This window comes from Rhineura floridana, chromosome 4, assembly GCF_030035675.1.
Source record: "Rhineura floridana isolate rRhiFlo1 chromosome 4, rRhiFlo1.hap2, whole genome shotgun sequence".
In the NCBI taxonomy this organism is placed as follows: domain Eukaryota; kingdom Metazoa; phylum Chordata; class Lepidosauria; order Squamata; family Rhineuridae; genus Rhineura; species Rhineura floridana.
The window spans coordinates 139,545,590-139,570,549 of record NC_084483.1 but is presented as its reverse complement, the minus strand read 5'-3'; the positions used below and the strand labels follow the sequence as shown (position 1 = coordinate 139,570,549).

The 24,960-nt window shown below is 41.4% G+C and overlaps 1 long non-coding RNA gene across 1 annotated transcript; it reads left to right on the top strand.

Moving 5' to 3' along the window:
• The first annotated feature begins 537 nt into the window (after positions 1-537).
• Positions 538-24,411, top strand: LOC133384454 (uncharacterized). Its single transcript, XR_009762569.1, has 3 exons — positions 538-662; positions 21,673-21,755; positions 24,199-24,411. It is a non-coding gene; the product is annotated as an uncharacterized LOC133384454 (long non-coding RNA).
• Positions 24,412-24,960: the final 549 nt, after the last annotated feature.

Below are 24,960 nucleotides of genomic sequence, written 5' to 3'. Positions count from 1 at the left end.
TTACACATGGAGGTAATTTAAAAATAGCTGTTCTGAACCTTTTGATAATATTTATAAAATTATAAACAAAAATGGTTCACATACGTTCTTAGGAAATAATAACTGTGTCAGATGTAAATGTTTGAGGTCAACTGCAAGTTTGAGGTTTAGATCAAAATTGAACCTGGTCACTCAGTATTCCTTAGATTGCTTTGATATGGACAGAGAGCAATTATAACTTAGACAATGTTTATGGCCAAGTACTACAGCCTTTACTGATTTAAAGATGTAATTGATATCTGAGTGCAGTTCCTTGGGCTGTGTTAAGCTTTGTAGTGTGATAGGATAATCTACAAAATCTACTATGTCTTCTGAAAGAGTTTCAGACAAAGCATTATGATTAGAATATAGTATAAGAACAGGCTGTTTGTAGTTCTTAGGAAACAGATGTAGAAACCCTTTTGTTTTTTGTCTCACCACTTGTCAGACTATACCATCACTAGCTTCTTTCTTAATTTTAATTTTATTTTTCACATTTGTATTTGTTTGTAGGAGCCACACAGCTGGGGCCTCACCAACACCTCATATTTCACCGGTGGCAGTGATGTGGTAGCAACACTTCTGGCTGGCCTGGGAGTGGGAGATACTGACTGTGGAGAGGAAGGCAATGAAGCTTGATGGTGGTGAGACTGAATTCATTAGCATTGTAGTGCACATTTCTCCCAGTATCAGATCTTTCCTAATAAACACTTTGTTGCAAGCAATTTCCTCAAATATAATGCATTTTGTATGCTGTTTTCACTTACATTTTTATGCACATGTCCCCTAATATACACATTTTTGTATGCATTTATTTTTTTGTTGGAGAACATTTGCAACATTTGGAAAAGTGTGAATTTTGAAGGATTCAGTTTGCATATTGTTTCAACAAAGGCAAATTGGGCAAGTTTGCATTAACATATGAACTAAATGAAATGTCTCCCCCGTCCCTCTGTGCTCCTGCCTGCATCCTCTTCTCCCATTTAGTCAGCTTCCCTATCCACTTAAGTGCCCTTCTACTTATTTCCTCACCCAATCTCCCTCTGGATGGATTTATTTCTTCAGACCCAGAATTCTGCATTGACCTTCCTGTGGATCAGCTGACTATTCCCCTCCCCACCATCCCTTTCTCCTCCTCCTGACTTTCACAGTGTATGCCTGAGGGCAAGGACTAGGGTTGCCAGGTTCAGGGCCTGAGACTGAACCTGTATCTTTAAGAGAAGAGAAAGTCAGCCAAGTGCAGGTGTTCTTGCAAGGCTGTAATGAGAAAAACCACAAGGTGGAATTCTCCCTTCCCCCTGCACAACTTTTAAAGATACAGAAGACCTCTTAGTTGCCAGGCCCAGCCTCCAAGAGGTCTTCTGTATCTTTAAAAGTTGTGCAGGGGGAAGGGAGAATTCCACCTTGTGGTTTTTCCCATTACAGTGTTGCAAGAACACCTGCACTTGGCTGACTTTCTCTTCTCCTAAAGATACAGGATCAGTCTCAGGCCCTGAACCTGGCAACCCTAGCAAGGACTGTCTTACTACTTTCTGTTTTCAAGACTCTCAGAGAGCCTTTTGAGGTATAAAGGTGTGGGGTATAAATGTTTTAAACAAACAAATAAATAAAGCCTGCCCTATCATCCCTATTCTAGTCCCAATCCTGTCCTACTTAGCTACCTAGAACAGCCTTTCCCAGCCTGTGGGTCGCCAGATGTTTCTGGACTACAATTCCCATCATTCCTGACCATTGATCATGCTTGCTGGGGCTGATAAGAGTTGTAGTCCAACAACATCTGGGGACCCGAAGGTTGGGAAAGGCTGGCCTAGAACAAAGGGTCAAAAAAATCTTGGTCATGTCTCTTCCCTACTAAAGTTTCCCCTCCTTTCCCCCAAAGAGCCCATTTTTCCATTTGCGTTTAGTAAGACAGTCTCTTACATGTTTGTCTACCAGCAGTTGTTCAATATCACTGAATGTTTACATTTGTGCACAATTTAAGTTTTGGGTATAAAAGCCCTTAACAGTATTACACATCTTTTCAAAATCTTGGATAATGGTGTCAGCTGGGACAATGGCTCATGTGACGATATAAAGGGGGGGAAATACTTTGGACTTGAATCTGTTTGAAACCCAGCAAGAAAAAGAACTAGAGCACAAGGCACTTCAATGATGGTGTATTCATTTAAACACACACACAATATGCCTTTGCAGATTTTTTTTGTTGCAAATTGCCATTCTTTTTTCCCCCTTGGTTTTTAATTATTTTTTTCCAGATGACTCTTTCAACCTTTATTTTAGTCAGAATTAGTCATATGTAATGCTCCAATAAATAGGAGTTTCAGGAGGAAAAAAATATACTCCTGCGTTTGTCTGATTTCCACACAGAATGCCTCATCATTAGCTTTAGCATTAGCAGCCATTGTCACTATTGCATTATGTTGACGGAACCTTATTATGAATAGCACATAAAATAAGCTTGACTTTTCTCCTGTACAAAGGAATAAATAGCCCTTGTTTCAAATGCTCTATTTTGATAACTGCAATAAAAAGCAAACCATCCATCTGTCATTAAGGAGATTATGAGTGCTGTTTGCAACAGATGTTTTGCTTTGGTGGAGCCTTGTCACCGTACCTAGATGATAAACAGAAATTATGCAAAGATGTATTGGGGTTGTCTAAGTCTTTCTAGGAGCATCTCAACAGCAAGAACATACATTGAGGGAGAGGGCATCATGCTTTGCATGCCAAAAGTCCCAGATTCAAGCTGTGACACCTCTAGTAGGTCTGGGAAAGACTCTTGTCTGAAACACTGGAGAGTTATGGCCAGTCTATGTAGACATTACTGAGCTACATGGAGTAGTGTTTTTACTCTCTATAATGTAGTTTCCTTTGTTCTAGTTCATTAGCAATAGTTTAATGTGTTAGCATTTATCCATTTCAGAGATACTGTTTGTGCTTCTTCTGTTTTCTGAAATAAAGAGTTTTTCAAAGGAAAGGGCACAATCCACTCAATGTTAAACAGTGTTAATCCCACTGATATCTGTAGGAGAAGCAAATTAAGTATATGTTTAACTTAATGGGACCTACGGCTGTACAGCCGTGGCTATTGCTTGCCCCAGATCAGCTGATAGTAACTCAACCTTTCATCAAGAACTCCAACATGCCATAAACATGCCATCATAAATTTGAAAGGGTCGTATAACAGATAATTTAGTCCCTACCATAAGGGAAGTCCTGAATATCTAAAATATACATTCAGCTGCTTCAACTCTAGCCCCAGTCAGCATTTCCTTGACAGAGACAAGGGAATAAGAAGATTGACCAAGGAATGTGTACACAATACATGGTTGGTGGATGAGATGTGGTGTGATTAACTGGCATGTATGCATGAATAGTAAAAGTCTTGATGTATGACTCCAAGAGGCATCATGGCGCCCAAAGTCTCCATGCCTGTTGCATGGCAGCATGTTCCTGAGCCTCCAGATACAATTCACAGAGGGGATCAGGTAGAGAGATTCAGACATTTTGTTGCTGTTGTTGAACTATGTTGGATGCAGTCCTATCCTGCGGGGGAAGCATTGGACTTCCCGAGCAGAGTACAGCTAAGGATTTAATGAAAATGAAGAACAAACAAAAGCACTAGAGCCATTTATAGTCCAGGGGCTTTAAGTCCAGTCACAAACGAAGAATACAATGGGAGGAAGAGTCTCTTCCAAGTGCTAGCAGCCCAGGAATACAATCTAGACAGGTGTTTTCCCTAGGCCCATGCATTGCCAGTGAAACACATTATACCACTTACTGCTATTACTTTCTTTCTCCCCTGGATTCTGCCACGGCGTCCTCTGTGTTCTGCTGCTCACTTGCTGGGAGCATTCATAGATTCATAGAAAAGTAGAGTTGGAAGGGGCCTATAAGGCCATCACATCCAACCCCTTGCTCAATGCAGGAATCCCTCTTGAAGCATACCTGACAGGTGCCTGTCCAGCTGCCTCTTGGATGCCTCCAGGGTTGAAGAGCACACCACCTCCCTAGGTAATTGGTTTCATGGTCTACTGCCCTAACAGTTAGGAAGTTTTTCCTGATGTTCAGTCGAAATCTGGCTTCCTGTAACTTGAGCACATTATTCCGTGTCTTGCACTCTGAGATGATCGAGAAGAGATCCTGGCCCTTCTCTGTGTGACAACCTTTCAAGTACTTGAAGAGTGCTATCATATCTCCCTTCAGTTTTCTCTTCTCAAGGCTAACCGTGCCCAGTTCTTTCAGTTTCTCCTCACAGAGCTTTGTTTCCAGTCCCCTGAACATCCCTATTGCCCTCTTTTGAACCTGTTCCAGTTTGTCTGCAGCCTCCTTGAGGTGCAGTGTCCAGAACTGGACACAATACTCAGTGAGGCCTAACCAGTACTGTACTTCTGTTAATGCAGCCTAAAATAACATTTGCCTTCCCCCCCCCCCCCAGCCACATCACATTATGGGCTCATATTCATCTTGTGATCAACAAAAATTCCAAGATCTTTCTTGCATTGCTGAGCCAAGTATGCCCCATCTTATAACTGTACATTTGGTTTCTTTTTCCTTGGTGTAAAACGTTGCACTTATCCATGTTAAATTCCATTCTGTTGTTTTCAGCCCAATGCTCCAGCCTATCAAGATCACTTTGAATTTTGTTTCTGTCCTCCAAGTCATTTATAAAAATGTTGAAGAACACTGGGACCAGGACTGGACCCTGTGGTACCCTACTTGTTACCTCTACCAAGTTTGAGAAGGAACCATTGATAAGCACTCTTTAAGTACGATTCTGTAGCCAACTGTGAATCCACTTGATAGTTGTTCCATCTAGCCCACATTTAGCTAGCTTGCTAATCAGAATATCATGGGGCACTTGTTAAAAGCTTTGCTGAAGTTGAGATATATTGAGTCCACAGCATTCCCACAATCTACCAGGGAGGTTACTCAATCAAAAAACGAGATAAGAGTAGTCTGGCAGGATTTATTCTTGACAAATCCATGTTGGCTTCTGATAATCACTGCATTGTTTTCAAGGTTCTTACAAACTGACCAGAATTTTCCCAGATTTTGATGTCGGACTGACTGGTCTGTAGTTCCCAGTTCTCCTTTTTGCCTTTTTTGAAAATAGGGACAACATTAGCTCTCCTCCAGTCACCTGGCACTTCACCTATTCTTCATGATTTCTGAGAGTTCTTCAGCCATTTCCTTCATAATTCTAGGATGCAGTTCATTGGGTCTTGGAGATTTGAACCCATTCAAAGTAATTAGGTGTTCCTTGACCATATGTCTATCAATCTCAAGCTGCAATCCTGCCCTTTCACCTTGTACTTTACTTTTGCCTGGAAGGTCATAGATATTTTTTGGGGAGAAGACTGAGCCAAAGTAGGAACTGAGCACTGCCTTTTCTTTGTCATCTGTTATCATTTTGCCATCCTCATTGACATGCCATCCTTTGAGCAAGGGGTCCTTCCTCAGATTGAGTCATTGTGGATAAGGTGGCCCCAGAGATCACCTCTGCCCTTTCTGCTCTGCCAGAATGGTGGCAAGTTCTGTTTAATAATATCTCTTAAACCTTTATAAAACTAAGCTAAACAATATATTTAAGTTACAAAACAACATAAATCTTACCTAAGTGTTTCCTTCCTGAATCTCTTTGCTAAATTCTATCCAACTTGCCAATATCTTTGAACAATGCTGAGCACACGTCCAACGTCTTATCATTCTTGGAAGAATGGTTCTATTACTTCCAAGTCTTCAAATTTATTTCATTTGATGTAACAAAAAATGGCTTTGCCCTTTTGGGTCACGCCATCACACTGCTGATGTGTTCAATTTGTTATCCATTATAACTTCTAAAACTTTATCCAAACACTAGTGGAAACTTTATGAATTAGACTTGCTAATTAAGGTACAATTCTCCCACATATTTGTTCATAACATCTCTTCTAGAAAGAATCTTGACTTTCAGAATGCTCAGTAATTTTGATACGGGCTCATTCTGATGAGGAAAAACTAAATAAAACGATTTTTAAGTTCATCCAGTTCTGCTGTTATATCTGTATCTGATACTAAAGAACTGAATGTTAGTAGGAAAAGAAGTAATCGTTTTTAATGCAAAAATAGTGGGTATCTTAATCTGAGTGCACATAGAGTTAGGACCTCATGATCATATTGGTACTAAATGGTGATGTGTAAAACCTATATTTTATTTCCTTGTATATTTTTCCTTCACACTGGCATTGCATGTTTGCAGCAGTACTGACTAAAACTTTTATTCTATATTACATGCAAACAATTGACAATTGGCTATTGCACATTCCATTGTCCATTTACAAGTCTGGAATCTTTCTGAGTACAATGCAAAGCTGAATCAATTTTTGCACACTGCATGTGGAATTGCATAACAGCTTGTACATCCAGTTATCAATTTTGAATGTATCAAGAAGTAATTTTCTCAATATTATCTGGACACCATAAGTGTCCCCGTCCAATGCACTTATCTGCAACAGCAGTCATTTCAGTGGAAGTAGAAAATAATAGATATTTATAACAACTTTAAAATAAATTATTTCCATAATTTCTCATGAAAGTTCTTCTCTACACATTTATGTCAAATGTTCACTGACAGTTCTCCAAATATTTGCTGAGCATTCACAGAATGGTTTAGATGTGCTTGTGACGACATGGCCAGCAACGTGTCCTCTCGACCCTTGCCCTTCCTGGCTTATTAAAGCTTGCCATGGAGGTTTGACCAAGCGAATTCAGGGTGTGATCAACGCATCGTTTTAGGAGGGAGTGGTTCCAGCTGCCTTGGAAGAGGTGGTAATCCAACCGCTCATGAAAAAGCTCACCCTGGACCCATTGGTTTGTGACAACTACCGCCTGGTCGCAAATGCCCCCTTCTTAAAGAAGGTGACTGAGAAGGTTGTGGTGCAACAATTGCAAGTACTCTTGGATGAAACAGATTATCTTGACCTATTCCAGTCTGGGTTCAGGCCTGGTTATGGGACTGAATCGGCCTTGGTTGCCCTGATGGATGACCTTTATCGGGAGAAGGACAGGGGGAGTGCAACCCTGTTAATCTTGCTTGATCTCTTGGCGGCTTTTGATAACATTGACCATAGTATCCTTCTTGGCTGACTTGGTGAGATGGGTATTGGAGGCACTGTTTTATAGTGGTTCTGATCCTATCTCCAGAGTCATTTTCAGAGAATAGCATTGAGTGATTCTCTTTCAGCCCCCTGGCAGTTGCGCTGTGGGGTGTTGCAGGGTACCATCTTATCTCCCATGCTGTTTAACTATATGAAGCCCTTGGGAGTGGCCATCGGGAGATTTTGGGCAAGGTGTCTGCAGTACACTGATGATACCAAGCAGGCCCTCCCTTAGCCTGTGCAGGGACCGGGGCAAAAGCATAGTTGCCCCCCCACATTCTCTCTTTCAAACCTCCCGCCTAGAATAAGCCGGCAAGCGCTGCCTGTAAATGCGCTGCACAGCTGATGAGCGGGCGGCAGGCAGCACAAGGAAGCCACTCAGGCAGGGGATTCAAACCTCCCGGCCTAAAAGCCTCACGCATACCTGCTTCACAGCTGATGAGTGGAGAGGGGAAAAACCACTCAGGCATGCATCTGAAGAGTGGGAGATTCCCCAAGAGCGGGAAGCGGCTGGCGAGACTGCATGGCTTAAAAGAAAAACCCCCGCTGCAGCCCAGCTTCTCATCGCCAAGTGCATGGGCCCCCAAAGCGTGGGGCCCGGGGCAACTGTCCCCCTTCCCGGTGCCTAGGGGCGGCACTGATACCAAGCTCTATTTCTCTGTAACATCTGGATTGGGAGAGGCCATGCAAGCCCTGGGCCACTGCCTGGTCTCAGTGGTGGGCTGGATGAGGGCCAATAAACTGAGTCTGAATCCTATCAAGATGGAGACGCTGTGGGTTCTTGGTTCCTGAGTTGGATAATTGGTCAGTTGCCTGCTTTGGATGGGGTTGTACTCCCTCTTAAAGAGCAGATCCATAGTCTGGGGGTGCTCCTGTATTAATCTTTGTCACTAGAGGCCTAGGTCACCTCAGGGGCTAGGAGTGCCTTTTACTAGCTTCAGCTGGTAAGACAGCTGCAGCTGTTTCTGGACTGGGATAGCCTAACCACTGTTGTCCATGTACTGGCTTGGATTACTGTAATGTACTTTATGTGGGGCTACCCTTGAAGTTGGTCCAGAAGCTGCAGCTGGTGCAATATTTATTTTAAATGTATATATCCCAGCTCCCAGCTGTCTGGGTAAGCTTACAGTAAGCTTAAAAATACATACAAGAAGTAAAACAAAAACAATAGTAAGAACAAAACACCTGCCTCAACAGCAACACATATAACACATGACAGGTCTGGAAATCATATGCAGCTTGCCATCAGCACATGTGAAAAGTGTAGTACCTTCTCTTTCTGTGTGGACAGTTGGAAATGTATTCGCTGTGCAAGATGATTTTTCAACTTGCCTGTCTTAAGGCCAAGTAGCAATAGTAATTTGGGAAGAGGGCATGATATATATTTAATAATAAATAAAATAATTAATATATAATTTCAGAAACCTTCTTTATTCAACAAATACACATACAGAATATCTAGCAGGTTGGACTATACAAACAAACACACCCTACTGTATTGTAAATACCCTGAAGAATGTTGTGATTTAAAGGAGATAGCAATGGCCCCATTAATGACCAGTCTGAGGCTTATGTAAAGGCCTGAATCTGTCAGCCATTGCAACATTGCAGTCCTTTTAGGCTGCATCCTTTAAGGAGTTAATTCGGTATAGAAATGCATTATGTCATAAGAGATTACAGCTGGAGGGGCAGTAAACTTCATATTAACATCAGGGAGAGAGAAGGTGCAGCTGAGGGGTAATGGGCTTCATGTCAGGGCTACAGAGAAGTACGTGGCACTGGATAGTTGCCAAGCATCTCAAGTGCATAACATACACTATTGTCATTTTTACAAGGAATTAGTCTTAAGCTTCCTTTAGGTAAATGAGTTTTTCTTTTAATAATATTATTCTTTGGTTGCCCTCTTCCTGTTGTTTTGTAATATATCTACCAGCACAATGCAGTGTGTTATTTTGTGAGTTACTTTGAACCTGGTTCATTCTGTAATAGGCATTTCTTTGTAAGCTTATTAAATTTATATGAATTTTACTTTGAATTTTATTCTGATGTTGTATTATATAGCCATTTTGCAATGTTAAATTGAAAATACCCCCATGCTATTCTGATGCTTCCCATAAGCACATTTCACAACAAAATGTTATAAGACCTATAGTCCTGAACTCAGAAACACTTGCTTAACAACCCTCTATGTTTTCATGGTGATACACGGAACAGTCAGAGAGAATCGAGAGTTCAAAGTGTAAAACGAGAGAAAAAAGCCAGATCCCTGTTGGATTTTTTCTGTCAGTGGTCTCATAATTTGTTGAAATTAATTAGAAATCAGCCATGTTCAGATAATACCTGTGACCCTGTTACTGACCTTGCCAAATACTGTGACCTTCATCATCTGCAGTTTAAACATTTTTTAAAAAGTGCATGGCTGATTTTTAATTAATTTAATTTAAGAAATTTAACATGGGCTCCTGCTGGGAGGAAGGGCGGGATATAAATCAAATAATAAATAAATAAATAAACATTGAAGTCTATTATAGCTCCGAGCAAGCTCAGTAAGAACAGCCAGTGTTCTAAAAGCCAGACTCACAGGTATTTGGCTTGGCTAATCAGGTGGCCACACCCACACCAGACCTTTATTTCACTTTAGACAGTCATGGCTTCTCTCAAAGAATCCTGGGAAAAGTAATTTGGGAAGGGTGCTGAGACAGTCAGCCCCTCTTCTGGGGATTGTAGCTCTGTGAGGGGAATAGGGAATCTCCTAGCAACTCTCAGCACCCTTCACAAACTATACTTCCCAGGATTCTTTGCGGGAAGCCATGACTGTCTAAAGTGAAATAAAGGTCTGGTGTGGATGTGGCCAGGGATAGCTTTGGTTTAAATTTGGGTGGGAGACTACATATACGTAGAATAAAAAGGTGGGGAAAATGCTGAAAAATAATGACACTGTTCACAGTGTTTTTCCTTTTGGAAAGGGAAGGGAATTTCAGAGCAACAGAGGAAGTGGATTGTACTGTGAAAGACCAACCCAAATTGTGTTTTCATTTTTACAAATTTGTAGGGCAGTACAATATCTCAGAAAGGAGGCCAGGTCTCCTGCTCCCCTAGTGCATTCACTATAGCTGCCCAATCTCCCTGCTTTTAAAAGTTTGATAGAAATATTTGTTGGCTATATGTACGTTCTTAAACCACAAGGGTGTTTTTTTTACCTATCAGTGAAGTCATTTATTTTTGTAGCTTGTTTTTGATAAAGTGTTGTGTGTTAACCTGAAACAAACTGAGCTATAATACATCGTCTTCATTACTTTTCCAACCCTGTATTTTCTTTTGGCTTGACACCTTGAGGATTCCCCTCTTTCACTGGCCTGCATGTACTTTGGTGCTTCCCCACTGCTTCTGTTCATTCCTATAATTGTGTATTATGCATCAGCAGGGAGTTGGACTAGATGCCTTTGACAGTTACTCCATTTCCATGATTTTCAATTGAAATCAGCAGCTGGAACATATCAGGACATTTTTAACTAATAGTTGTGCATCCAAATAGAACGTCCCAAGCAGTGGACACCCAGTAAATATGATTTAGACATATAAGAGTGATGTAATGAAATACAAAAAAGTGTGTGTGTGAATATGACATTGTGACTATGAAACAAATTGTGATATATATAAACATACAATTTTAATAACATTTAGAACATTTAAAATGAAGTCAAAACCCTTATTTCAAACACTATTAGTACTACTTGGAAATTAATATCAGCAATTAGAACTAAACTATAGGAAAATGTGTTAATACTAGGGTTTACAGTTGGTTCAGATGAATCCCAAATCTCAGATTGAAGTGGGATGGTTCAGAAGAATTCTGGGCTTGTTGGAAGCAAAGTAGGATCTGTCAAAGGCATCCTGAACCAAAGTGGGAACTCCCAAAACACTTCGTGGTGCCTCAACAACAGGGCCAGTTCTAAAGGGCAGCCAGGTTGGGCACTGGCCCGAGGGCCCCTGCAGCTACAGGGGCCCCTGAGGGGCCCCTCCACTCACCTTCCGCGATCTGTGGCAGCAGCCGTGGATCGCAGGGCAGGAGCTTCTGCCTGCCCGCCATTCCCTCACCCCACCTACCTGTCTCCTGCTTTTTAGCATTGCCCTTAATGAAGATGGCGGCTGAGGTTTCCCTAAGGTGCTGAAGCCCCTTCCACCATCTTGGTTGATGGCAGAGATGCGCGCGCATAGCACGCACATGTGCCATCAACCAAGATGGTGGTGGAGGCTTCATCCTCTTAGGGAAACCGTGGTCGCCATCTTAGTAAACGGCAATGCTAAAAAACAGGTGACAGGTAGGTGGGGGCCCTGCGCACGCACACACGCACGCACGCACACACACCAGGGCCCGGGGAAAGCTGATGCCCAAGGTCCCCGGCATGCCTGGAGTCGGCCCTGCTCAACAACTCAGACAAAAGAACTGTAGACATTGGGTTGTATTCAGCTAAATTCTACTCAGAGTAGGCCCATTTAAATTAATGAACCTAAATTACAAATGTCTATTAACTTGAGTGGGTCTACTCTGAATAGGACTAGCATTGAATACTGCCCAGTGTGTCTGCTAAAAACAAACCAATATCTCTAAGCTTACCATATATTGTAAGGAAAACACTGGGTGGGTTGGGGTGGGGAGTAGGGTTGCCAGATGTCTGGTTTTTACCCAGAGACTCTGGAGTTTTGGGAGGCTGTCTGGGTGAGTCACCTTAATCTCCGGACTCTCGGCGTTCATTTTTTTTATAAAGTAAGTTTCTAGGTGGTCTGGTTCCTGAGATATACACAAAAACGTCAGCCCCCCCTTCAGTTAAATGAGCTCATAGCTGGCTGCTCTAATCCCGCCCTGTCAGGTTTGTAGCCAATAAATGAAGTCAGGATTGTGATAGACAAGCAGTAACTAGAGCCCTTTGCAAGTCAGAAAACTTGTTTTTTCCTGCTTCTCTGAAAATCTCATCAATTGAGTAATTAAGTATATAGCTTTCAGTCTTTTTCTCTCTTGTGTGCAGGAGTCAAACAACTTTAAATTTTCCTGGGCTGTTAAAGAAGGGCACTGTTTTGAAAACCTTCCCAATATGAAGCTTTAATCCAGTACTTGCTTTTCTGAGAGTAAAGCTGCAATGCTAATCCCACATACCCAGAGTAAACCCCATTGAATTCAATAGGACTTATTTTTAAGTAGACATGGTAAGGATTGTGGTGTAAATTGATGGGGCTTTTGAGTTAACATAGCAAAGAATTGTGTTTGTGTGGTAAATCTTTCTCCCCCTCCAATCCTATTTTTAAAGCAATTAGGCAGAGATTACATAGGTATCACTGCTTTTATTATGTAGGAAGCTAACACAGATTTTCTTATTTTTTAAAATATTCTGCAATGACCAACTCGTTTTGACAATAAACTATTATATGGGGTGTATATATTTTTACATCTCCAGTGTGTGTGTGTGTGTGTGTGTGTGTGTGTATGGAGTCTTTCCAACAACCCTTTGAGGTAGGGTTGCAGACTGGAAACCAAGGCAGCTCACAATAAGAAATAAATTGTTTTAAAATCCAATAACCATAAAAACAAGTATACACAGTTGCAAAACAGCTTAAAGTGGCACAATTCTGGATTTTGGGTTGGGTGAATGAAGTTCTTTATCACTTGAGGTTGCAGTTCTGTGCACGCTTCCCTGTTTGAGTAAGCCCTACTGAATAAATTGGGACTTGCTTCTGAGTAAACAAACATAGGATTGCACTATAAATATCTTTACAGGTTGTGTAAATAATAATAGTAATAATAGATTCACACAATAAGTTTAAAGCACATCTAACTTGCATTTAAAGCACATGACTTCACTAAAGAATCCTGGGAAGTATAGTTTCCCCCTCACAGTTATAGTTCCCACCACCCTTAACAAACTACAGTTGCAATGATTCTGTGGTGTGATTCGTATGCTTCAAATATGTGTTGAATGTGCTTTAAATGAATGGTATGGATCTGCCCTAGGTATGATGTGCATTCATTAGTGAATTGAAATGAACAATTGTAAAATATATTTTTTTAAACGGGAAGGGTTGTAGCTCTGTGGTAGGGCATATGCTTTGTATGCAAAGGTCCAAAATTCAATTTCTGGAAAAGACTATTGCCTGGAATCCTGGAGAGCCGATGCTAGTCCATGTCATCAGTACTGAGCTACATCGTAACAAATGGCCTGAGCCAGTATAAGGCAGATTCTTTTGTTCGTAAAAGTGGAAAGAGACCCAAGGGCCACAGTGACTCCAAAATTTATTTATGTATGTTATTTACAGCATTTATGTACCACTTGATTGTTAAAAATCTTAAAGCAGTTTACAGAAAGAATGAAAACAATAAAATTAGCGGCAGAAACAGTTAAAGAAGGTATTTAACATATTTAAAATAATAAAAGCAACAATGAGTTAAAAATAGATAAAACATAATAGCTTGTACATGCTTGGGTAGGCTTGCCTAAACAAAAATGTTTTAGCAGGTGTCAAAAAGAGTACAATGAAAGCACCTGCTAATGTCAATAGGCAGGGAGTTCCAAAGAGTAGGTGCTGCCTTGCTAAATGATCGATTTCTTACAAGAGCAGAAAAAGTACTATGTGGCACCTGTAACATGGAAAGCACACCTTGAATTTGGCCCTGTAGCAAATCAGCAACCAGTGCAGATTTCACAGCAGAGGTATTATGTGCTGATAGGGTCTCACTTATGTCAGCAGTCGTGCCACAGCATTCTACACCAACTTCAGCCCCTGGGTCAGGTTGTGCTGCATGGGGATTTCTGTGACTTTGGCTGACTGGCTGCCGGGATTTTTTTAGTTTTGGTTTTTGGTTAGAAATCCTGACTGGTTGTGGGATGCTTAGTTTTCTGCCTTACTCATAGGAATCTAGTTGTGGTTGGTATGGTATTGCATTTAGGAAATCATCACTGTCTTTTTTTTTTTTGCATTTCATTTACCTTTATCCTCAATCCTTTTCATCCATAGAAGCAACAACAGTGGTTCCATGCACTCCGCTCAATCCCGTCAAACCCTCTGATGATGCATGACAGTTTGTTTCTTGCCCAATAGTGGTAAAAGAGAATTCACATACTGGGCAGCGTGGCTGCAATTGTTGTTGTTTCCAAGCTGCTGCCTATGAAGGCAGACAAACCTTGTGTGTTTTCTCTCTGTCAATTATTATTCACTGGAATTGGGTTGGCTGTCAAAGTGAGTTTATAGCAGCCCACAAGGGAGACAGAAAAGAGTAGAGAATCTTCTTTCTCTTACTCATTTCTCAGACCTCTTTCTGAAGTGAAGGGTCAAATCTGAAAAGACATTTGGAGCAGCCATGTTAAAAGGTAGGGGCAGGGCATTCCAGGCAGGGGCTTGCCAACCCTACTTGGATATGGATATCTTTGCAGAGGATCCCTGGTCAAGCTTTACCAACAACAAATCCAAACCATATCTACCCAGAAGTAAGTCCTATTGAATTCTATGGGGCTTAGTTCCTTAGTAAGTGTGTTTAGAATTGCATTCTTTGGGGGCATCCATCTTTACTCCTGAGTACTCCCATCTAACATCTCCACAACACTAGACTCCTTTCTTCCTACAATGGCCTTCTGGTGACTAGTCTGGCCTGAGAGCACTTAAACTTAAACCCTTTTGGCCAGAAGCAAGTAGGCTAGATTAAATGTTCCCTACCCAGGCGCCATATTTTAGCTAAGATTTCTATCTTAATTTCTAATCAGAGAAATGTTTTTGTTTGAATTTTATGCACCAAGCAACTGTGGTTGATGCTTAGTATATCATGCTTAATGACATCACTCGGGCCCGCCCCGTGACATCACTCGGGCCCACCCCATGACATCACTCGGGCCCGCCCCATGACATCAATATGGCCCGCCCCATGACATCAATAGGGCCCACCCCCAAAATTTCAAGGTTTGGGATGCTTCTGATCTGGCCACCCTAGCGGGGAGAGTTCCTTAGCAACTAGCTTGTAAGAGGAAATTATTTTAGTAGGGCTCTCTGATCACAGGGGTTTTCAGGTGGGGTTTTGATTAAATAAATATCTTTGATCTCCAGTACTTATTGCTCTTTTACAGTTCAATCTCTAAGGAGCAGTACATTAAAAGAGTTCTGGCAGAGTTACTTGGGAGCTTCTTTTGCATTCTTTACCAGTATCTCATTCTAATCCATACACTCAGTCTGTTTTTACCCACCCTTATCAAGTCTTCCTCTTTTATTTATTCCACTTTGATTTAATCTTGCTGCTGTTTATATTTTGAGTGTTGCTTGTTAATATTATTTAGAGGCAGCATTATCCCTGACCTTTCCACTTAGAATAGTTTAGATCTGATTAATTTTGCTTTAAAAGTCTCCTTTTAACTTTTTATTTGTGATTTTTAAATTTTATTTATCACTCACTGACAGACTAAAATAAATTATTTCTTAGCTTTGGACTGGATGAGACTTCCCCCCCCCCACACACACACACTGTGACTGTCCTTGGACTGTATTGCAGTTATGGTGCTTATTGTTGTAAGCAGCAAAGCAGCATACAATACAGATTTCATTTATTATTGTTTATTATTATCTACAGTCACAGTTCTTTTGTTTAAATCCACACCCTTCTGTATGTTACTGGACTGTAGTGTATTGTGGTAGTACTGTGCACAAGCACTCATAAGCAGTGAAGTAGCACATGTTTTTATTGTTGTTAGTGTGTCTGGTCATGAGGTACTGGCGTACGTGAGGTGCTGGCAGCAGACCACATGATGCCCCAGGGGCAGAGGTGTTGGCAGCACCATTGGCCGTTTGACTTCTCAAAAAAAGCATCTTCACTGTTGCAGGCAGCAGCACTGACAGATTCCCAGAGGTGTTGGCAGCAGTAGCAGTGAGAGCAAGCCCACTCTGGCGAGGGCTGCTACCACTGCTATTGCTATGAGACCTCTTTTTGTAGAGTAGCAGGCAACACCTTGCCACTGGCAGCTCCTCTGCCTGAGCCTGTAGGGGAGTTCAGCTTGATAGATGTGGAGAAGACCCTCCAGTATTTGTCAGAAGTGGTAGCCAGCTTAGTTGAGGAGGATATTTTCTTCAGCAGCTCTGATAGCTCCCCTCCAAAAGACAGAATGGAGCAGTTACAGCCACCCGTGCTAAAAGAGTCCCCCTCCTATACCCTCCTGCTTCTCCTGTACAGGTTCCCCAGAATGAAGGCAGAGACTGTGCTCCTCACAGAAGTAGTACAGCATAGTCTGGGACCACCACAGATTCCAGCTATGCCACCTGCCTGTTGTTGCAGGAAGAAGCTGAGCAGGGGGAACATTCCAGGGCATTACATGAACAGCAGCTTTAGAATGCACCTGTACAGGCATCACCAGTCTCACTACAGGAAGAGGCAGAATACAAGAAATCAAGCAAGGTGGGCAAGAGGCCAGCAGCATTCTCAAGCCTCCTCTCTCCCCCTTCCCCTGCTGCCTCCATTAAGCAGAAGGAGCATAGGCAGGTAATTATGGAGTATTTAGGATAAGGAAAGTACAGTTTTTAACACCTGCACAGAAATACAGGAGAATGAGGTTGGTAGCCTCACTGAGAGAATCTGAATTAAAATTAATGGGGCAAGGAATAAAAGGAACATGGTGGTTGGAGTCTACTACTGATCACCCAGTCAAAAAGATGAGGGTGAAACTGTTGAAAAGCAAAGTGCCAATGTTTCAAGAAGTCATGATATAGTAGTAATGTAGCAGTAGTAGCAATCAGCTCCCCTGATACATGTTGGGGGACAAATTCTGCCAAACATGGCGCCTCCAAGAAATTCCTGACTTGTGTTGCTGATAATTTTCTCCTACAGAAAGTGGAGGAAGGAACTTTCCCAACCAGTGTGCCTCTAGATGTTGTTGGACCACAATTCCCATCTTTTCTGACCATTGGCAATGCTTGCTGAGGCTGATGGGAGTTGTGGTCCAACAACATCTGGAGGCACACTGGTTGGGAAAGGCTGAACTAGAGGATCAGCTATCCTTGGTTTGATTCTAGCCAACAGAGATGACTTAGTGGATGAAGTGGCAGTTACGGGAACTCTGGGGGAAAGTGATGTGTTACTTGATTTATTTATTTTAAAGGAACCAAAAGCTGGGTGTAGCCATACGCCTACCCTGGACTTTAGGAAAGCCCATTTTGATAAACTTAGCACAATGATAAGTAAGGTTCCATGGCAAGCAACCCTAATGAGAAAAGGAGTCCAAGATGGGTAGGAGCTTCAAAACAAAAAGAAATTCTAAAGGCACAATTGCAAACAATTCCAACAAGGAAAAATGGTGGAAGACAGCAGAAGAAGCCAATGTGGCTTCACAGAAAGCTTATAGATAACCTGAACACAAAAAAGACACATATAGGAAGTGGGAGAAAAGCCAGGCCACAAAGGAAGAGGAAAGACAGGCAGCACAGAATTGCAGGTGTGGAGACAGGAAGGCAAAAGGTGAGAATGAGCTGAGATTAGTGAGGGATGCTAAAAGTAACAAAAAAGCTTTCTTTGGGACATGCATAGTAAAAGACAGAGAAATGAAATGGTGGTTCAGCTACTCAATGAGGATGGCAAAATGACAAGAGATGACAAAGAAAAGGCAGAACTGCTCAGTTCCTACTTTGGCTCAGTATTCTTCCAAAAAGAGGGGCTATGACCCTCCTGGCAAGGTGACGTACAAACTGAAGGGGCAGGACAGCACCTTGAGGTTGATAGACAAATGGTCAAGGAATTCCTAATTACTTTGAATTAAGTTCAAATCTCCAGGGCTCGATGAACTGCATCCTAGAATAACGAAGGAAATGGCTGAAGAACTCTTGGTAACACTGTCTATTATCTTTGAGAAATCATTAAGGATGGGTGAAGTGCCGGTTGGCTGGAGAAGAGCTAATGTTTTCCCTATCTTCAAAAGAGCAAAAAGGAGGAACTGGAAATAACATCCAAGTCATTCTGACATCAATCCCTGGGAATATTCTGGAGCAGGTTATAAAGCAGTCATTCTGTAAGCACCTTGAAAACAATGCAGTGATTACTAGAAGCCAACAGGGATTTGCCAAGAACAAATCCTGCCAGACTAAACTTATCTCATTTTTGATTGGGTAACCTCCTTGGTAGATTGTGGGAATGCTGTGGACATAATATATCTTGACTTCAGGAAAGCTTTTGACAAGTGCCCCATGATATTCTGATTAGCAAGCTAGCTAAATGTGGTCTGGATGGAACAATTATCAGGTGGATTCACAGTTGGCTACAGGATCATACTGGTAGAGTGTTTACCGATGGTTCCTTCTCAAACTGGGGGGAGGAAATGAGTGGGGTACCACAGGGATAGTCCTGGTCCCAGTATTCTTCAACATTTTTATTAATGATTTGAATGAGGAGGTGCAGAAAATGCTTATCAAATTTGCAGATGACACAAAATTGGGAGGGATAGCTAATACCCTGGAAGACAGGAACAACATTCAGAGTGATCTTGATAGGCTGGAGCTATGGGCTCCAAATAACAGAATAAAATTTAGCAGGGATAAGTGAAAAATCCTACAGCTAGGAAAAAGAAACCAAATGCACAGTTATAAGATGGGGTATACTAGTCTCAGCAATACTACATGCCAGAAGGATCTTGGAATTGTTGTTGATCACAAGCTCCCCATTGGCTGGAAGAAGACTACAAAACCTGCCCAGCCTTGGTTGTGGCAGGGTAACATGGGAGGCAGACAAGCAAATGTGCCCTCAGGAAGGTGTACTTTGTATCTTGCAAGAAGTGTAACCTACATGGGGACTAACTTAAGATGTGTCAATAGTATGCAAAAAATGAGATGAAAAATACTATCACTATATAAATTTGTATGAGGCAATGGCCTGCATCCAATATTCCCTAATTTGCATTGTTTTTAGTTTTTTATGTAAAAAGTTATTTTTTGTGATAAAAATATTTTTCCTCAATAGAAATTTTAGGAAAAACACAGATAATATGGCTGCACTGTGGGCGCAGCGAGCACTCAGTTGAAGTTTCTTTTAAAATGGCCCAGAACAGAAAGCAGCAATTCTATGTAACATTGTATATGCCAGATGATGTGGAACAGTATATAGTACGGTTATGCACAGGCTCTATGGGTACCCGGAATTACAAGGCGATTGAGGGTGATTTGGGGAAGGTTCTCATATTTTTGAGTCAGGTTGTGCCATTAACAAAGCATTTCAAAGTGAATCAGGGACACCCTAAGTTTCCGAGTTGTTCTGTGGCCTCAGCTGTGCAAGAGTTCATTTGTTTGCAGTATTTAACAGTTGACAGGAGATATTTCATATCTGACAAAATCAACATGATCAAGAAATTCTAGGTCTAAAGCTGCAACCTATATATGCGTTTACCCCAGAGTAGGGATGGGTGAGAAATTCAATTCCATTCTCATTTCAAGCTGAATCTACCAAATGCACACTTTCCAAAACAATATGAGAACTAAAACACAACCATCCTTGGATATTCACACTTATTTGAATTTTGCTGTGGAGATTGCCAACCAAACAATGTTTACAAAATGCTTATGTTAGGGAAGTGTGCATAAAAATGAATATATGATTGAAAATAACATACAAAAATGAATTATATCAACCTTTCCTAACCTTTGGGTTCCCAGATGTTGTTGGGCTACAACACCCATCAACCCCAGCCACCATGGCCAATGGTCAGGAATGATGGGAATTCTAATCCAGCAACACCTGGGGACCCAAAGTTTGGGAAAGGCTCCATTATATGATGAGAAACTGCTTGCAGAAATGTGTACATTAGTCAAAACTGTGTTTATTACTAGAAATGTCCTAGAGACTTTTAATGAGGACTTAAAATCCTCAAATTGCTACAGAAATGTGGAGAAATAAATTTCAGATTAGAAAAATGAGAAACTGAGAGAACCAAAATTGGCAGATCTTTCTGTCCCTACTTCAGAATAAGGCCCACTCCACTCAGTGGAGGCTTACCTCTGAGTAATATCCAGAATTGCACTGTAATGCACTCGAACCATTGGATAAAAAATCTACATCCAAAATGATAATTTTAAGGTTAAACGTTTTCATTCAGGATGCACATGATAAAATTAGATTTTTTTGTGAATTTTGAATACTTTCATTTGAAGCCCTGATTTTGTGAATTTCAAAGCAAACCTGAAGGCGCACTCCTATCTGCCCAGGATGGAGCATGCCTTCAAAAAAAACCCCTCCCTTCATTGGAAAAGTGTGGAGAAGATGGAAGGCATGCTTCTATCAGTTTATCAGCTGATGGGCAGATGGGAGAGTGTCTTCTTTTTTTGTAATAAACTTTTAATTTTTACAGAAAAAGTAAGATCTACAGTAGGGTCCCACTCATACGGCGGGTTATGTTCCAGACCCCCACTGAAAAGTGAAAATTGCTGAAAAGCAGAACTCTGTCAATAAAATGGTGCCTGACGCTCAGCTGCTGAGTGCGTCATGCCGATAAACACCGTAAAAGCGGAACAAGTGGCTTATGAGTGGGACCTTACTCTAATTGAAAACTGCCGTATTAGCAGAACGCCGAAAAGCTGGACTTCGAAAAGTAGGGCCCTACTGTACATTGAACTCCAGAAAAATATACAGCAATCACAACAACAAAAGAAGAAATTTAACAGGAAATACTGCGTACAGGTAATGGGGTATACTAAATCCTTTTACACTTATTGCTGTCAATAATCTGAGTCCCTCTCTGTTCCTCCCATATATTAACAAGAAATTAAACAACTGAACTAATTAACTGACTAACTGAACCCTGCAAAGGAAGCCATAGGCGTAAGTATTTAAAGAGGTGTTAAAGTTGTCAAATGCTGAATGGGACATAATATTATCAAATTCCATTAATTTCTTAATGTGAATCTGCACCAAGCAAAGATTGATACCATAATACAGTAAAGATGATCAAGCATTTCATATCCATACATATTGTGCTGAAGGGATCATATTATTAATTTCATCATTAACAAAACAAATGAAATTATACCATTCTCCTATAAAATAGTCAGTTTTTACTTGCCCCCTCAATACTTTTAATTTAGCGGTGATTTTTTCCACCATAGCCAGTTGCCAGATTTTTTTAATGCTAATAATCAGCTGTGGCCCGAGTGAGTAAGTCTTCTAATCCCCCTGCCTCTGCCCTTCTCCTTCAGACCTCAGAGGTCTGAAAGAAAAGCACAGAGGGGATTGAAAGCACATACTGGTCTGTCCATCAGATGATTGGCAGATGGTAGCACACCCACCCTCAGTAGTGATGTCAGCTGGTGGGCATGATTTGGGTAAAATGGTCTCGGGGCCAAACTGGACCCCTTGGGCGGCCATGATTGGCCTGAAGGTCAGAGGTTCCCCACCCCTGGTGTATAGTAATAGGTAAATAATTTGAGATGCTCTGACTTCTCAAAGAATCAGCATAGTTACTTCAAGTACAAAACTATAAGGTTTAAAAGAGTCATGTAACAGTTTTTTCTGCAGATTGATGAAGATAATCAAGAAGAACAAATTAAATGAAGAGGACTTCCAGAGAGAATAAATTCACTTAAGAACCTGGAGAGAGGGTAATTTATGTCTAAATATAACTTTGCTGAGAATGTGCCCGGAGAACCCAAAACAGTGCTCATAATATAGGATACAAGAGGGTGGGGGGAAATCAAGTTTTTTCTTTCTCATTTGGATAGATTTTCCTTTTGGCTGTTCAATGGTGAGAAACCAAACTGAGAAAATATGCAGGAAATGAGTTTGTTTCCCAGCTCTGGCTCAATCAGTTTCTGAGTTGGTGGCTAAACAATAAATGTCATCAATCACTCTTCAGATTTTCAACAGTGGTCTTAGGCTATTTGTAGTGAGAAACAGGGCTGTCTGCTCCATTTGAGCCAGAGCACATGTTATTTGTAACAGGTTTGCAATCAAAAATGACCTATCCATGCTGGCAGATTCCTCTCTTCAGGGAAAGTACCCAACAAGTGAATTTTAACACACATGTTTTGTTTTCCTTGTGCAACTAGCCCCTAACTTGTAACATCTGCCACAATGAAAATGTCGACCCAGCGTGCGGCAGCTGTGAAAAAGACAAATTCCATGCTAGCGATAATTAGGAAAGGTATTGAAAATAAAACAGCTGATAATGCCATTGTATAAATCTATGGTGTGGCCGCATTTGGAATACTGTGTACAGTTCTGGTCGCCTCATCTCAAAAAGGATATTCTAGAGTTGGAAAAGGTTCAGAAGAGGGCAACCAGAATGATCAAGGGGATGGAGCGACTCCCTTACGAGGAAAGGTTGCAGCATTTGGGGCTTTTTAGTTTAGAGAAAAGGCGGGTCAGAGGAGACATGATAGAAGTGTATAAAATTATGCATGGCATTGAGAAAGTGGATAGAGAAAAGTTCTTCTCCCTCTCTCATAATACTAGAACTCGTGGACATTCAAAGAAGCTGAATGTTGGAAGATTCAGGACAGACAAAAGGAAGTACTTCTTTACTCAGCGCATAGTTAAACTATGGAATTTGCTCCCACAAGATGCAGTAATGGCCACCAGCTTGGATGGCTTTAAAAGAAGATTAGACAAATTCATGGAGGACAGGGCTATCAATGGCTACTAGCCAGGATGGCTGTGCTGTGCCACCCTAGTCAGAGGCAGCATGCTTCTGAAAACCAGTTGCCGGAAGCCTCAGGAGGGGAGAGTGTTCTTGCACTCGGGTCCTGCTTGCGGGCTTCCCCCAGGCACCTGGTTGGCCACTGTGAGAACAGGATGCTGGACTAGATGGGCCACTGGCCTGATCCAGCAGGCTCTTCTTATGTTCTTATGAAGAATTCTGGAGAACTCAACAGTTTGCCACATTTTTTGTGATTTTTCTTTTGTTGGTCCTAATATAGGAAAATAAAGGTATCTATTGCAGTAATAGCAACTTGTTGTTTGCACTCACATTTTTGTAAGGACATTCACTACATTTCTGACCCCTTTCAAAAGCTCTAGGGATAATGCACCCTTAACTATCAATTGGCCAACTGCATCTGCTTACAGAAATCTAGCCTCAAAGTACCAGTACCATCTTAGAGGTTTTCAAGTAGGATTTCTGGTTCTTAATTACAAATATTAATCTAAGAGGAAGAATAATGAAAGAAACAGAGCAATCCAAATGCCGGAGGACTGGTGGAAGGGGGCTGGCGGAGGATAAGCTAGTGGAAAGCCTACAACATCCTTCTCCTTCTCGGGAGCCTCTTGCTCCATTGGTAGCTGTGCTTATGAGCTGGCCAGGAAATGCCAGCTGCCACAAATTGGCCTCACAGGGAGTAAGCACTTCCTGTAGAGGCCCATTACAATGTTTTACTGTGCCAGCCTTTTGGCTGATGGTGTTGTGAGCCCTGTTGGAGGGAGGCGGGCTGATGAGAATGAAGCAGAGGAGGAGGAAGACTTAGAGTGGGATGGTTGAGCCAGTAAGGGCTGAATGGGGAGTTGGACTCAAAATGTACCCCAGCTCTGGACTTTGACAGTTCAACCCTGCAGCTTCAGCACAGCCAGCGGTCCGCAGCATCTAACTCCCACTAGACCAGTGGAAAGTGAAGTTGGATTATGCCCAAAGTCAAATAAATGTAAACAAAATCCAATGAAACAAGAAGTGATTTTCTAAAAATTTCCCTGCAAATATATTTTAATTTTTTAAAAGAGTAGATTCATTCATTCATTCATTCATTCATTCATATATATTGGTCAGGGTCCTGGCCTTTAAAACCTAGATGATTGACAGAGATTCAACCCATGTAGGGTATTCAATCAATGAATTTTCTTCCGTTGTATTTTCCATGCATGGTGTTCTTAAAGGTTGAGAAGTCCTGACAGTTAAAAAAAGAGAGTTTAAAAAAGGAAAAGGAGAAAAAGAACGCTCTTTAATTTTTGGTGTGGGACAGAAGGAAAAATTCCCTGAAAGTGCAGCAACAGAAAGAAAATCCTAATCCTGCCAGTTTTTGAATTTTTCCTAAATTGATTCCTATTCATTTTCAGAACTCTTGTCGTTCACATGGAAGATTCTGTCTAAGGTCTGCAATTGGAGATCAGATGTGACATTCTGCATGGTACATTATAGTCTAGATGTCTATTCTCCTGAAGACCATATCTCTTCTGAACGCAGCAAAAGTAGGAGGCACCTGTGGGAATGGAAGACTGAAGAACAGTCAGCCTGAAAAACAATAGGAAGAGGGGAGCTCCAGCCCAAATAATGAGGACTGAGACAAGCAAATAAACAATCCAGCATAAGTCAGTTCTGTCCCATTACTGAAATATTACCTGTTCTTGTTTTATTTTTGAGATGATTTTTAATCAAGAAAGAAAGAAAGACCTGCTTCCTAAACATGTTAGCATATTCTGTTGAGGCTTCTACTGTTGACTTGACTTCTATTGGTTTAAACTCAACAAAGATGCCTGAACTGCCTCTCCAAAGAGGTATGCATGTCCTTAACTCTTCAGACTTTTAAATGGATCTTAAAGACCATCTTTTGGGGAATGTATTTTCCTGCATCATTATCTGAACTCGGGAACCTCCAACCCACAACATCTCTGTCTTGCTAGGATTCAGACTCAGTTTATTGACCCTTATCCAGCACACCACCGAGTCCAGACAGCGGTCCAGGGCTTGCACAGCCCTCCTAATTCAGATGTTACAGAGAAATAGAGCCGGCTATTGTCAGCGTACTGCTGACACTTCACCTCAAATCTCCTGTTGACCAGTCCCAAGGGCTTCATATAGATGTTAAACATCATGGAGGA